The sequence below is a fragment of the Pseudophryne corroboree genome, chromosome 4 (assembly GCF_028390025.1).
Source record: "Pseudophryne corroboree isolate aPseCor3 chromosome 4, aPseCor3.hap2, whole genome shotgun sequence".
NCBI classification, from domain to species: domain Eukaryota; kingdom Metazoa; phylum Chordata; class Amphibia; order Anura; family Myobatrachidae; genus Pseudophryne; species Pseudophryne corroboree.
The window spans coordinates 657,353,268-657,369,570 of record NC_086447.1 but is presented as its reverse complement, the minus strand read 5'-3'; the positions used below and the strand labels follow the sequence as shown (position 1 = coordinate 657,369,570).

At 39.9% G+C, this 16,303-nt stretch overlaps 1 long non-coding RNA gene across 1 annotated transcript; it reads right to left on the bottom strand.

Moving 5' to 3' along the window:
• Positions 1–4,017: 4,017 nt before the first annotated feature.
• On the bottom strand, positions 4,018–15,078 carry LOC134911672 (uncharacterized). Its single transcript, XR_010176756.1, has 3 exons — positions 14,954–15,078; positions 7,078–7,116; positions 4,018–4,834 (listed from the first exon to the last, which is right to left on the bottom strand). It is a non-coding gene; the product is annotated as an uncharacterized LOC134911672 (long non-coding RNA).
• Positions 15,079–16,303: the final 1,225 nt, after the last annotated feature.

Sequence of the window (16,303 nt, the reverse complement as noted above, 5' to 3'; positions counted from 1 at the left end):
ATAGTCTCTGTGCTTGTCTCTCAAAACCCATCTCTGATGAACAATTTCGTTTCATGCGGATAAATTGGCCTTTCGGAATATTATCACGCCATTTCCTCAAATGGTTACTTTGATAATTTAAAAATGTATGCTGATCCACCTCCTTAACATAGGTCTCAGTGACCAATGTATTGTTTTCTACGGAGAGAGCTATATCCAAATACGTGATATTTTCGTAATTATAATTACTGGTGAAAGTGAGTCCATATTGATTATCATTCAAACTATTTAAAAAAGGTGTTAAGGGTGCTATATTGTGATCCCAAACAAAAAAACAAATCATCTATAAAACGACAATAGAGAACCAGGCCCACCCCGAGATCGCTCCCCCAAACATGTTCGTCCTCAAAACTTCCCATGTATAAATTCGCAAAACTCGGGGTGAACCTGGTTCCCATCACCGTCCCCGTGTCTGTAAATAATAATGTGAATCGTGAATTTACAGCTGTTTTTAATCATTAGATACCGGCCATGTGATATATATGTTTGTTATGTATTGTTATTAAATGTTGTGTTTTTTTAACTATACACTGATTTGGACAGCGCTTCATTTATTGTATTTGTACTGGATATATTTGTAGTCTTCTCGAAGAGACACTTTCTCCTATTCTGGAACCTTGATCTGTACTTGTAAATAAATCAACCCCTGAATTCCAAGTGTCTTTAATTCCAGTCTGTCATGATCCGTGCCATATCTCCTTTCTGCCTTTAGGTGTCACTCTCTGCCTCCTGGTCTGTCTAGCAGTTTCCACTCTGTGACCTTGCAAGGTTGATTACCTAGTTATGTTCATCTGTGGTTTCACCTGGGAAGCTGCTATTTATCCCCTGCTCACAAGCATTCCTATGCCAGTTCATCAAGTCTACCTTTGAGGCTGCAACGCTGCATTCTCTCAGCTCAACGGTAATGGTTGATGCTAGATTCAAGTGGCCTAAAGAACCTTTTACGTCAGGGGAGGAGCCATGACACAAGGGGGAGGAGCTAGGCCAGCGGGATAGTTCCTCTACTATCCACGCCACCAACTATTACCTATAATAATCAGATGGCGAGCGGAGCGAGCCACCGTGCCCGAAGCGTGGCGAGCAAAGCGAGCCCACGAGGGTACTTTTCAGGTACCCTGTTCAGCTGTAGCTCCTCCCCCTGGTGACGTGTCTCCTCCCCTAGTGACATCAGAAGGTCCCTTCTCCCACTCTGATTTAGAACCAACCCATCGGTAATGGACTACTGAGTAACTGGCCTGCATTCTCCCAGTACTCGGGTAACCTGCATTCTCTCAGCTCATTGTTAATGGACTACTAAGTAGCTGACCTGCATTCTCCCAGTACTCAGGTAACCTGCATTCTTTCAGCTCATTGTTAATGGATTACTGAGTAGCTGGCCTGCAGTCTCCCAGTACTTAGGTAACCTGCATTCTCTCAGCTCATCGTTAATGTACTACTGAGTAGCTGGCCAGCATTCTCCTAGTACTCAGGTAACCTGCATTTTCTCAGCTCATCGTTAATGGACTACTGAGTAACTGACCTACATTTCTCCCAGTACTCTGCTATCCTGCATAGCTGACCTGCATTCTCTCAGCTCATCGTTAATGGACTACTGAGTATCTGGCCTGCATTCTCCCTGTACTCAGGTAACCTGCATAGCTGGCCTGCATTCTCCCAGTACTCAGGTATCCTGCATTCTCTCAGCTCATCGTTAATGGATTACTGAGTAGCTGGCCTGCAGTCTCCTAGTACTCAGGTAACCTGCATTCTCTCCGCCCATCGTTAATGGACTACTGAGTAGCTGGCCTGCATTCCCCCAGTACTCTGCTATCTTGCATAGCTGACCTGCATTCTCTCAGCTCATCATTAATGGACTACTGGGTAGCTGGCCTGCATTCTCCCAGTACTCAGGTAACCTGCATAGCTGACCTGCATTCTCCCAGTACTCTGCTATCCTGCATAGCTGACCTGCATTCTCTCAGCTCATCGTTAATGGAATACTGAGTAGCTGGCCTGCATTCTCCCAGTACTCTGCTATTCTGCATAGCTGGCCTGCATTCTCCCAGTACCCTGCTATTCTGCATAGCTGACCTGCTTTGTCCCAGCTCTTCACTGATGGTCTACTCATGGTAACTACAGGTAACAGAGTAGCTGGCCTGCATTCTCCCAGCACGCTGGTATCCTGCATGTTCACAGCTACTTGCTTACATACCTGGTCTCTTTATAGACACACAGAAACCGACAGTTGCCGGAAAAAAACAGGGATTGCCTTTTTTGGAGCACTTTTTAAAAGAGTGCTCCAAAAAAGGCAATCCCTGTTTTTTTCCGGCAACTGCCGGTTTCTGTGTGTCTATAAGGTTTAAAAGTGATTGTTGGAGCACCTCCAGCTAAATAAACCCAAATTATTATGGGAAAATTATCAGTTAGCTCAGAGCCGGCCATAGGCATAGGCAAACTAGGCAATTGCCTAGGGCATTTGATATGCCTAGGGGCATCAGCAGCTTCTGCTGATTACAATTATATGCGGCATGCCTATATTCTGTGTGTAGCATTTCATATGCAGATACAGCCACAGTCTCCACAGTATATAGGCATGCTACATATCATTTTAATCAGCAGAAGCTGCTTGTGCATCCTAGTCACATAGCAATGCAAATAATAAAAAAACGTGCCCAACATTAGCATTGAGGCAAGATTTATGAGGACACATCTGTATCCAAGCAGAGGCAAAGGTCACAGTGTTAGTGGCAGTGTGAGTGCTGTGTGCATGTGAGTGGGATGGTTGTGCAGTAGTGTTCAGAATATGTGTAAAGAGCATTATGTGTGTCATGTAAAAATGCATTAATAATGTGCAACAAATGTGTAAGGGGCACTATGTGTGTCATTATGTGTATAAGGGCATTAATAATGTGCGGCATATGTGTAACAGGGTACTACTGTATGTGTGTCATTATGTGTATAGGGGCACTAATAATGTGCAGCAAATGTGTAGGGGGCACTATGTGTCATTATGTGCATAAGGGCATTAATAATGTGCAGCATATGTAAGGGACATTATATGTAAAAGGGCATTAATAAAGGTTGTCATAATGTGTAAGGCACATTATGTTTATAAGGACATTAATAATGTGTCTCATATGTTTATGGGGCATTACTGTGTGGCATTATGTGTATAAGGTGCTCTACTATGTGGCATTGCGTATAGAAAGGGCACTACTGTGTCGTCTAATGTGAATAAAGAGCAATATGGTGTGGTGTAATGTGAATAAGGAGCAATTCAGTGTGATGTAATGTGAATAAGGGGCTCTACTGTGAGGAGTAACGTTTATAAGGTAAAGTGATACTACTGTGGGATGTAATATGAATAATGGACACTATCGCATGATCAAATGTTAATAAAACTGCAGTACTGTGTGGTGTAATTGGAATTGGGGTTACTATTGTGTGGCCATGCCCCTTGCCAGCAAAAACACACCCCTTTTTGGGCTGTGCGCCAGATCTGCAAACTGTTCCAATTTAAAATATAGGGGGTACAAACACCAAAATAAAGACTGCTATGGATGAGGGGTGATGGTGCTGGGAAAGAGGCGCAAGGTCAGAGGCGGAACCAGCGGTGGTGCTAGGGGGCACCAGCCAAAATCTTGCCTAGGGCATCATATTGGTTAGGGCCGGCTCTGAGTTAGCTGGTTAATCAACATGTAAAAAATCTATTTGGTTTTGGTGCAGGGTATATTACATTTCTACAAATACCTGGTCGCTTATCTGTTGCTAACACAGATTTGAAAGCAAGAGTGGAAAAAATGTTCCCTGAGGCACCCACCACCACCAAATGCATGCAGTGATGATATATAAATATACTACGTTCCTTCTTCTGTAGATAGAAGTCTGTCTCTGAATCTTATTCCCGTGCACACAGGTTCATATGCAAGAGAAAACAGCATACATGTGTAGTACAGTCAAAGATTTAATGTTAAAACACTAACATTTACAATACTAACACATGAAGTAACATCCAAACACATAGAAATCTCTCCTGAGTCCTTCTATACATATGAAGCCAAAATAATTACCAATAGGTTTGAGAACTGATGTTTAACAGCTCTCAAAACAGCAAGTTGTATAAAGTCACCCAACGTCTCTCCGGAAAAGACCACTGGAAACCAATGCTGGTAATCACAGCTGTACAAATGATAGAGCACAGGAGCTTTGTAGTCCAAATTCCGTCCCTTCTAGACCGACGAGTTTTCACCCGCGATGCTGCGGGTCTTTTTCAAGGTGAAGTAAGGGACGGTATGCTGATCCTTCTCCTTATACTAAAGTCCAACCAATAGGAATCCTGATAATTTTATTATAGACAGCTGATAATCCCATTTCAAATAACCCTTCGGTTGCCGTGGTGATAGAATTCTCCAATCCTAGCACAGAATCCATTACCCGATAGGTCCGCTTCCCGATACGTCACTTCCGCAATTGCGGTCTAATTGTGTATAGTGTTACTAGATGTCATCTATGCCAACCAAAGGCGTCACTTCCTTGGTTGGAATGACATTCCCATTAGTACTAGTAAACTAATAGACACACACTCCGGTGCATCACTTCCGGAGGTGCAGTCGCGGGCTCCATACATGGAGCCTCTATTGATTGCAACTTCCGCCAACCTCTCTTTGTGTCTCGCCAACCAGCGGCCGGAACAACCAGCATATTCACGGAATCCCAACTCCATCTCCACGGCAACCGCACTGATAAACATTTATCAAAAGCAATATAAAATATGGAATCCGGTTTCTTTTAGGTGATCCGTTCTCCCAAAAAGTTTCTTAAAACATAAAAAGATAATCTTTATTTAGACACCAAACATATGTAACATGAAATATGTTTTTATCTTTAACAAATATTAATTAATCAATTGTATATTTATGTATATATATATTAATTGTAATAAAGATGGTATATGAATAGTTGTTAGGGTACTGAAATAGAGGGGTCAGGAGAATGGAAGTGATTGCAGCAATTGATGTATCCTTTCCCCTGTATTTACACATATAATATATTGAGCTCTCATCTGCTGGGGAGAACAGCTGTGGGTGGAAAGTGACCGCGTGCTGGAGATGTGGGGAGGACGTGTGCAAAGAGGGTCCCCGCGCCGGTAAGTGGGAAGCCGTGTGTAGAAGGGAGACCGCGCGCCGGGAACCGTGTGTAAAAAAGGGAGACCTCGCGCCGGGATAGAGAAGGGAGCCGTGTGCAAAGGGGGACCGCGAGGCCGGTAAGAGAGCGTATAAAAGACGCTCTCCGCCGGCCAAAGTCAGTATGCTGATCGATCTTGCAGTGTTGGCACCTGGTTCTCTCCGGCGCTGCTAAGAGCTGTAACGCTGTAAACATTACAGCAGCAGCTGGAGAGCTCTTAGGTTAGCACAACCAGTCAAGGTAGTCTCTGGTGCTGGGAGACGGAGCGGCTGGGATAGCGAGGCAGGAGGCAGGAGAAGCGCTAAGATTGCCTGCCTGTCCTCGGATCCCTAGGCGGCTGTTCCTCTCCTAAGTGCCATGCCATAGCGCCCTTGCTCCCGCAGACAGCTGTAAACATAACTGCGGGTAGCAGGAGGCAGAAGGTGGCGGCGGCATGGATGGAGCTCCGGTGTGTGCGACCCCTGGTAGCAGAGCATATAATTAAGAGGAAAGGAGGGGGTACTCTGCACACCTGAAACACCGAAAAGAGGCCATTCCATTGCTGAGACTCCAGACAAAGGGACGTGACGCCTGCAGGCAGAGCCAATAGGAGAGTCGGGGAAGAAATTGACAGCCCTGCTGATGCGCTAATAGTCGTGGAGGCGTAAGTGAAACTATTAATACCTGCACATACTAAGCGATTAAGACTGCCCAACTAAGATGAGAGACGTTTTAGCTGCACACATACTGTATGCTTAGACTATTTTATTCAAAGGAAATCCTTAATGCATTCTAAAGTTAACCCTTTAAAGGACTGAGAATGAACTAAAAATATACTACAGTAATGGGTATAATAATAAGGAGTTGAAGATCAATTGACTGGCAAAAGACTTTATTTCTTCTAACAGTAAAAAGACTATAAGGCTTGTGATTTCCTTGCTATTTGGAGTTCCTGAAGTATATAACTAGCAATGGAAATCTTTTAGGGGATTCAAGAAAGTGAAAGCGCATTGATGAGCCCCTGCTTAATTACACTAATAACCTGCAAGTGTAATTATTGTTTGTAGCCTATACAACCGTAGTTTTACTAACAAAGGAAATGCTGGACATAACTGACTGTCGATAGTGGGGAATCTCCTGTCATTTAGTAAGATGGAGATTATAATAATATATATATATATACACCAAGGTAATGAAACAGAATATACCCCTGGGCAGGAGGCGTGAATATTTAAGACATTCAAGTTATATATTTATATATGTCTACTCCTTTAATATATTGGAACGGGACCATTATTTACACTAGGATTCAACTATTCAACTGAACAGCCTTTATAATGCTTATGAAAGACTATTTATGGCAGGAGTTACAGTGTCATTGCTAAAAAGACTATAATGGTTACATTATAGATACAAACTTTGTGAACAAGTTAAAGGAAGGAAACATAAGTAACCAAAAGAGAGAGAGAGAAAGGCTGAATATAAATCCTAGAAATCTGTCTACTTAATATATATATATACATCAGAAAAGAGACGGAATAATATATGTGATTATTTATCAAGCACCCTGTATTGAAGAAGGAACACCTATTATTTCTAAGACAGCAAAGGGAATTTATTGATTCTAGATCAACAACTGGAAAATATTCATTACTTTCTACAGACAATTCCTTAAGTAATAAATGGGCCCCAACTGCGCAAACTATTTCTTAGATGAGAGTACCCGGGTCACTCACTATAGTATATGCAAATATTTTTTTTTGTAATGCATGCAAAATATTGAATGTATAGGAGGAGACATTACTTAAATAGAAGAATATTGTAATAGAGGGATAGACATAAGTGTTGAGTAGAAGTTAAGTAAAGAATGTATTAAAACTAACCTATAATACTTACCATTTGAGTGCTTTGTTGGAATCTTTGGACTCTGGGATCCTGGAAAGAGAAGAAAAACAGGTATTCAGTGTAATAAAGGGATAGATATATTAAATGTATATGGTACACATATTTGTCACCTGGCTTTCCCAGGCAAGCCAATATAGAAATTAGCTTGGGTGGAGGCACACAATTATTCTAGTGACCCTCTTTGCAGAAGTTAAGATAGGGTTACATTTTGGAGGCACTCAGCCGAGACGAATATTCAGGACAATATAGGACATTATAATGGAGAGGATCTCAGGAGAGGAATTATACACCTGGTGTATACAGAGAGGAACAAGCTTAAAGAAGTGTATGGGAGTAGGGGGAAATTTTTCTGATATTCATGACGATGTGGTATTAGAGACTTTAGATCATTTGTATGGTGTAAGCAAACCCCGGATCATAGACAAATGGAGAGAGGAGTTAGGGAGAGTTGTGACCATTTTGATAGAGACAGAAAAAGAGCTAGATGCTAGATTAATACCTACTATGATAGTAGCTGGGGGAGAGAGTGGAAGACTGTGGCGCATTATATGGCCTAAAAGTAGTGAGGAAGAAGCAGTTAGTGTCCCTATTTCAGCCTCTGTTGAAAACCCAGAGAGGGTTAATGATAGTGGCTATACCCAGGGGAATGGTGCAAATGTAAATGGAGGGCAGTTTGAAACCATGGTAGATAGAGTGGTCACACAGTTAGAGAGATGGCACTATGAGGGAAGCTACAGGAGGTTAAGAATATTTTCAGGAATAGTGCCTGTGCCACTTGGGGAAGAAACATATGAAGCGTGGAAAGAAGCTGCCGTTCAGCAAGCTGAGGAATGGCAATGTCCTGACCAAATAAAAAGGCAAAGGGTAGTAGAGAGTTTGAGGGGACCAGCCATGGGGATTATTCAGGCAGCTAGAAGAAGCAATTCGCAAGCCACATTAGAAACTTATTTTGAAGCTTTGGATTATGCATATGGCACTTTAGAGGATGTGGGAGATTTGACCTCTAGATTTCATCATACTTTCCAAGAACCTGGGGAGAAATTTAGTGCTTATTTGATTAGGATAGATAAACTCCTGTATAAAATAGTTGATAAAGGAGGTATTACTAAAGAGGAAGTGGATGGAATTAGGATGAAGCAGCTCCTTAGAGGAGCTTTGACTAATGACTTTGTGGCTCAAATGTTAAGATGTTCAGGGATAAGAAAGACCCCTCCCACTTTTAATGATCTGTTAAAAGAGGTAAAGCAAGAGGAGGCATTAATTGAAATGAGAGAGAAAACTATAAAAAAAGTAAAAGTAATACAACCTATGGTGGAAGTGAATCCATTTGAAGAAAAAATACTGAAAATGATAGAGGAACAAAATAAAAAACTAGAACAGTTTATGGTTTTACAAACCAATAGTAATTCCAGTCTCTCATCAAGGACAAACGATAATATATCCGTAAGGGGAAGGGGGAGTAATTATAATAATCGAGGCCGAGGATGTTTCAAATGTGGTAGGTCAGGGCATAGGGCATATGAATGCACTGATGATACTGGGTACTTTTCACAAAGAGCTAGTGATAATAATACAGCATTAAATAGCCATAATCTATCTGGGCAGGGAAACGGGAGAGGGAGGACTGTGAACCCCTCACAGTCCCCCTAGAAGTCAGCTACTGCGCTATGGGGAATTCCTGGTGGAATGGTAAAATTCCGGAAGGTCTAATGGGTCCTACGCCAATAGTCTCTGCATCCATTAATGGGAACAAATGTAAAGTATTACTAGACAGTGGTTCCCAGGTTTCAATTATTTTTGAATCCTGGTATAATGAACACATTTCTGATGTACAAATACAACCCCTTAATGGATTAATAATCTGGGGTTTAAGTGTGAGTAAATATCCTTATCTTGGATATGTACAAGTTACTCTCGAATTTGATAGAGAAGTCCCTGAACAACCATTGAAGGTTCCTTTTATTGCTTTAATTTGTCCAGAGATTCAAGGAGGTAGGAATGAACTTCCAGTAATTATAGGTACAAATACTCAATTGTACAATATATTATCAGAATGGTGTCAGGATAGATATAAGGAGGAAAAGATTACTGAAGAAGGATGTACATGGTTAATTCAACCTAGAGATAGAATTGAGGTGGAGAAGGGTGAATTTGAAGTTTGTTTCCAAAATAGCGATATTTCAGAAGAGGACAAAGATTCTTTGATAAGGAAAATGAGTGTTAGGAGGAAGGCTTTTTCATCTGATGAATGGGATTTAGGAGAAGCAAAAGGAGTAGAACATAGAATAGAACTCACAGATACAAGTCCTTTTCGTGAAAGATCTCGCAGGATAGCTCCTGCGGATTTTGAAGATGTCCGATTACATTTAAAGGGATTATTAGAGAATCAAATTATAATAGAATCCCGTAGTCCTTATGCTTCTCCAATTGTAATTGCTAAAAAAAAAAATGGGAAAATTCGTATGTGCGTAGATTACAGGACCCTTAATGCAAGAACTGTCCCAGACCAGTACACAGTTCCTAAAATTGATGAAGCATTTGACTGCTTGCAAGGAAGTGTATGGTTTTCGGTATTAGACCTACGGAATGGATTCTACCAGATCCCCATGCGCCCTGAAGATAGAGATAAAACTGCATTTATTTGCCCATTGGGTTTTTTCGAATTCCTAAAAATGCCCCAGGGAATTAAGGGAGCCCCAGCTACCTTCCAGAGGACAATGGATAAAGTAATTGGGGATATGAACTATAGAGAGGTCATTGTTTACTTAGATGACATTATTGTTTTTGGGAGTTCCCTTACAGAGCATAACACCCGTCTTATTAAAGTTTTGGATAGATTAATTGAAGGGGGATTGAAGTTGTCTATTGACAAATGTCAGTTATGCCAATCCTCAGTGAAATATTTAGGACACATTGTAAATAGAGAAGGAATTGCCACTGACCCTGCAAAGGTTGAAGCTGTAGTAAATTGGCCTAAGCCTAATAAGTTAAAAGAACTCAGATCTTTTTTAGGTTTTTGCGGGTACTATCGCAGATTCATTCCAAATTATTCTAAGATTTCAAAACCTCTTACAGATTTAACAAAAGGATATCCACCCCCTAATCAGGGACAAAAGACCAAAATAACCCCTAAGTGTTGGTTTAAACCTAATGAACCTTTTGGAAAACGGTGGACTCAGGAATGTGAAATGGCATTTCAGACTTTAAAAACAAAGCTAACTAGGGCTCCAGTTTTAGCTTATGCAAACCCTTCACTTCCATATGTACTTCATATAGATGCTTCACAAGAAGGTATTGGGGGAGTACTGTATCAAAAACATCAAGAAGAGTTGAAACCTGTGTCCTTCACTAGTAGGGGGTTATCTGTTAGTGAAAGAAATTACCCTACACACAAATTGGAGTTTTTAGCTTTAAAGTGGTGTGTAGTGGAAAAATTTCATGAATATTTATATGGAGTAACATTTGAGATTCACACAGATAACAATCCTTTAACATATATCCTTACGACTGCAAAATTAGATGCAACAGGACACAGATGGCTGGCAGCTTTGGCTCTATATAATTTTTCTTTAAGATATAGGCCCGGAGTCAATAATATCGATGCTGATTCATTATCCCGAATACCTAATCAAAATAATTGTGTTGCTATTGAAGAATGGATTGAAGTACCTGTGGGGGAAGTGAGGGGGATGTGCCATCATATTCAGATTAAAGAAATGACTCCAGGAGAATCATTAAGTTCATTGGGTGCCACTGAAAAAGCTCTGCCTTTATCATACTGTTGGTTGAGTCATTTAGAATTAGAAGGATTGCCAAAACTTAGGAAAACTCAGATACAGACAGACCAGAGGAAAGATCCAGATATTGGATTTATCATATCTAAAATAACAAGAAGTAAAAGTAACAAAAACTGTGACCCTATAATATCTAATGCTTCTGAGGAAGTACGGTTATTGGAAAGACAAAGGAAACATCTATTGATAATCAATGGATTGTTATACCGGGTAATTGAAAGGAGTAATAAAAAAATAAAAAAATACCAACTAGTATTACCAAAGATATATCGATCTATGGTAATGAAAGCCTTACATGATGACCATGGCCATTTAGGAAATGATAAGACCTTAAGTCTAATATATGATAGGTTTTATTGGCCTGGCATGAGGAAAGAGGTAGAAGAATATTGCCAAAATTGTGGGAATTGTATATTACGAAAAACTGTGAGTAGCCAATCTGCCCCATTAGTAAATTTCAGGAGTAATGGTCCTATGGATTTAGTCTGTATGGATTTTTTAACATTAGAAGTAGAACCTGGAAAGAAATGCCACATATTAATAATTACCGATCACTTTACAAGATATGCCCAGGCATATGTTACACCAAATCAGAAAGCTCATACTGTAGCCAATACTCTTTGGGACAAATATTTTGTTCATTACGGTCTGCCTAACCGATTACATTCTGATCAAGGGAGAGAGTTTGAGAGTAAGTTGATTAAGGAACTCTGTATGATTTGTGGGATCACTAAATCACGAACCACCCCTTATCATCCTCAGGGAAATCCTCAGCCTGAAAGGTTTAACAGAACCCTGTTAAATATGTTAGGGACCTTAAATCCATTTGATAAGAACCGTTGGAAAAGGCATATTGATCGTTTAATACATGCTTATAACTGCACACGAAATGAGGCTACAGGGTATTCCCCATATGCTTTAATGTTTGGGCGAGAGGCTAGACTTCCCATAGATGTGTGTATGGGGATATCTTATAGTGACAAACCTGTTATTTCTCATTTTAAATATATTAAGAAACTAAGGGAAGAATTGAAAGAAGCATATGACTTAGCTAATGAAGCTACTACCAAACTAGAAATAAAAAATAAAAGTCATTATGACAGGAAAGTACGAGATCAGGTCTTGGCTCCTGGGGATAGAGTATTATTAAAACAACTTGGGACCCCTAGAAAATTTAAAATAAGTAACAGATGGAGAGAAGATCCTTTCGTAATAATAGAAAAGTTTCCTGGGTTACCTGTATATAAAATTAGGCCAGAACATGGAAATGAAATTGTATTAACTTTCCACAGACAGCACTTACTCCCAATCGGACGTGAAGTTCGTTTAGACAATCATAGGAATGACATTGAGCCTAGTTTTGATATAGGGGTTATGGAGAATGGAACTCAACAGAGTAATGAGATTTATGATATGGAAAATTTAGAAGATGAATTTACAGGGCAAGGATGTTACTTTAAGGATGAAAGTGTTGACTTACAGGGATTCGTTCAAGAGGGGAGTGCCGATGGTCCCATTGGATTCTTTTCTGATGAAAACCCAGAGAGTAATATTGCCCAGTTTCACTCAGAAAATAGTAATAATACAAGTGAGATGGAGGAAAATGTGCCTGTAAGATCAGATTGTAGATCTACAGTATATACTGAGAATAATCACATGGGGGGACAGGTTATAGAAAGACCAAGGAGAATATGTCAACCCCCAAACATTCTTACTTATAATGAACTAGGAGTACCCAGCAGTGTACCGAGGGTAGTGCACCCTAATATGGTTAATGTATGGCCATATTATGGGAGTGAATTTTATTAAGTGAAGTTAAGATGGTGATCCATTGGAATAGTTTCTTAGTTTAAATGGATCACCAGGGGAAGAATGTAACATGAAATATGTTTTTATCTTTAACAAATATTAATTAATCAATTGTATATTTATGTATATATATATTAATTGTAATAAAGATGGTATATGAATAGTTGTTAGGGTACTGAAATAGAGGGGTCAGGAGAATGGAAGTGATTGCAGCAATTGATGTATCCTTTCCCCTGTATTTACACATATAATATATTGAGCTCTCATCTGCTGGGGAGAACAGCTGTGGGTGGAAAGTGACCGCGTGCTGGAGATGTGGGGAGGACGTGTGCAAAGAGGGTCCCCGCGCCGGTAAGTGGGAAGCCGTGTGTAGAAGGGAGACCGCGCGCCGGGAACCGTGTGTAAAAAAGGGAGACCTCGCGCCGGGATAGAGAAGGGAGCCGTGTGCAAAGGGGGACCGCGAGGCCGGTAAGAGAGCGTATAAAAGACGCTCTCCGCCGGCCAAAGTCAGTATGCTGATCGATCTTGCAGTGTTGGCACCTGGTTCTCTCCGGCGCTGCTAAGAGCTGTAACGCTGTAAACATTACAGCAGCAGCTGGAGAGCTCTTAGGTTAGCACAACCAGTCAAGGTAGTCTCTGGTGCTGGGAGACGGAGCGGCTGGGATAGCGAGGCAGGAGGCAGGAGAAGCGCTAAGATTGCCTGCCTGTCCTCGGATCCCTAGGCGGCTGTTCCTCTCCTAAGTGCCATGCCATAGCGCCCTTGCTCCCGCAGACAGCTGTAAACATAACTGCGGGTAGCAGGAGGCAGAAGGTGGCGGCGGCATGGATGGAGCTCCGGTGTGTGCGACCCCTGGTAGCAGAGCATATAATTAAGAGGAAAGGAGGGGGTACTCTGCACACCTGAAACACCGAAAAGAGGCCATTCCATTGCTGAGACTCCAGACAAAGGGACGTGACGCCTGCAGGCAGAGCCAATAGGAGAGTCGGGGAAGAAATTGACAGCCCTGCTGATGCGCTAATAGTCGTGGAGGCGTAAGTGAAACTATTAATACCTGCACATACTAAGCGATTAAGACTGCCCAACTAAGATGAGAGACGTTTTAGCTGCACACATACTGTATGCTTAGACTATTTTATTCAAAGGAAATCCTTAATGCATTCTAAAGTTAACCCTTTAAAGGACTGAGAATGAACTAAAAATATACTACAGTAATGGGTATAATAATAAGGAGTTGAAGATCAATTGACTGGCAAAAGACTTTATTTCTTCTAACAGTAAAAAGACTATAAGGCTTGTGATTTCCTTGCTATTTGGAGTTCCTGAAGTATATAACTAGCAATGGAAATCTTTTAGGGGATTCAAGAAAGTGAAAGCGCATTGATGAGCCCCTGCTTAATTACACTAATAACCTGCAAGTGTAATTATTGTTTGTAGCCTATACAACCGTAGTTTTACTAACAAAGGAAATGCTGGACATAACTGACTGTCGATAGTGGGGAATCTCCTGTCATTTAGTAAGATGGAGATTATAATAATATATATATATATACACCAAGGTAATGAAACAGAATATACCCCTGGGCAGGAGGCGTGAATATTTAAGACATTCAAGTTATATATTTATATATGTCTACTCCTTTAATATATTGGAACGGGACCATTATTTACACTAGGATTCAACTATTCAACTGAACAGCCTTTATAATGCTTATGAAAGACTATTTATGGCAGGAGTTACAGTGTCATTGCTAAAAAGACTATAATGGTTACATTATAGATACAAACTTTGTGAACAAGTTAAAGGAAGGAAACATAAGTAACCAAAAGAGAGAGAGAGAAAGGCTGAATATAAATCCTAGAAATCTGTCTACTTAATATATATATATACATCAGAAAAGAGACGGAATAATATATGTGATTATTTATCAAGCACCCTGTATTGAAGAAGGAACACCTATTATTTCTAAGACAGCAAAGGGAATTTATTGATTCTAGATCAACAACTGGAAAATATTCATTACTTTCTACAGACAATTCCTTAAGTAATAAATGGGCCCCAACTGCGCAAACTATTTCTTAGATGAGAGTACCCGGGTCACTCACTATAGTATATGCAAATATTTTTTTTTGTAATGCATGCAAAATATTGAATGTATAGGAGGAGACATTACTTAAATAGAAGAATATTGTAATAGAGGGATAGACATAAGTGTTGAGTAGAAGTTAAGTAAAGAATGTATTAAAACTAACCTATAATACTTACCATTTGAGTGCTTTGTTGGAATCTTTGGACTCTGGGATCCTGGAAAGAGAAGAAAAACAGGTATTCAGTGTAATAAAGGGATAGATATATTAAATGTATATGGTACACATATTTGTCACCTGGCTTTCCCAGGCAAGCCAATATAGAAATTAGCTTGGGTGGAGGCACACAATTATTCTAGTGACCCTCTTTGCAGAAGTTAAGATAGGGTTACACATATAAAACACACATTCTAAAAGTTAATGCGATTAATAATTTAAACATAAAAAAATCCTGAATAAAACATATAAAACTATAAGAACCACTTTAGTTCTAAATCGTTATTTAATCCAGATGGGTGTAGTATATTAAATTCATAAATGGCTTGCATCTCATTTTTCGCCAGTGCAGTTACAATGTCTTTTTGTCTATTCGTAGGCTTTATCAATTTAAATCCAGCAAACTTAACTATTTCTCTCACAGAGCTGTTGTTATGGATTTTAAAATGATTCGACAAGGCATGGGTAGCCAAGCCTTTCTTGATGTTCCTGCAGTGTTCACTTATACAAATTTTTAATGTTCTTGTGGTCCACCCAATATAAAATAAATAGCAGGAACACTCAATAAAATAAATGACATTTTTAATATTACATGTAATAAAGTCTTCTATTTTGGCTGTCCTCCCATTAATACAGATTGTATCTAGTTTCTTAGATCCATCTACTTTAATTTCTCTACATCCCATGCAGTCCCCACAATGGTGAAAGCCCTTTGTTAAGATTCTACCTTCTCTTTTCTTCGGCGGAAGGTAGCTCCTCACCAAGGAATTTTTTTAAATTCGGGGCTTTCCTATATATAAAAACTGGTCGATCAGGGATAACTTTTCCAACCACTGGATCCCTCTTTAAAATATTCCAGTTTTTTCTAAGCGATTTTTCTAAAATTTTGTGTTGTGAGTTGTAACTGGTAATAAAGGCCCATTCAAAGTTCTTCTTTCTAGTTTGTTCTTTAGGTTTAATACAGAACAAATCTTTCCTATAAACTAGTTTGACTTCTTGTATAGCCTTCTCTATCTTCTCACTATTATAGCCACTTTCTTCAAACCTTTCTTTCAATTGGTTAGCTTGTTGTTCATAGACCTTATTGGTCATGCAGTTTCTTTTAAACCTTTTTAATTGGCCTTGTGGAATGGAATTGAGCCAATTGGGGTGGTGGCAGCTATTAATATAATAAAAGCTTGTGAATCTGTTTCCTTAATAAAAGTCTTGGTGCAAAATTTCCCTTCCTCCTGGGAAAGAGTGATATCTAAAAAATCTACCTGTTTGTCCTTTCCTTCCCGGTTAAATTATGTCTGACCCCTGTTGGTCTGAT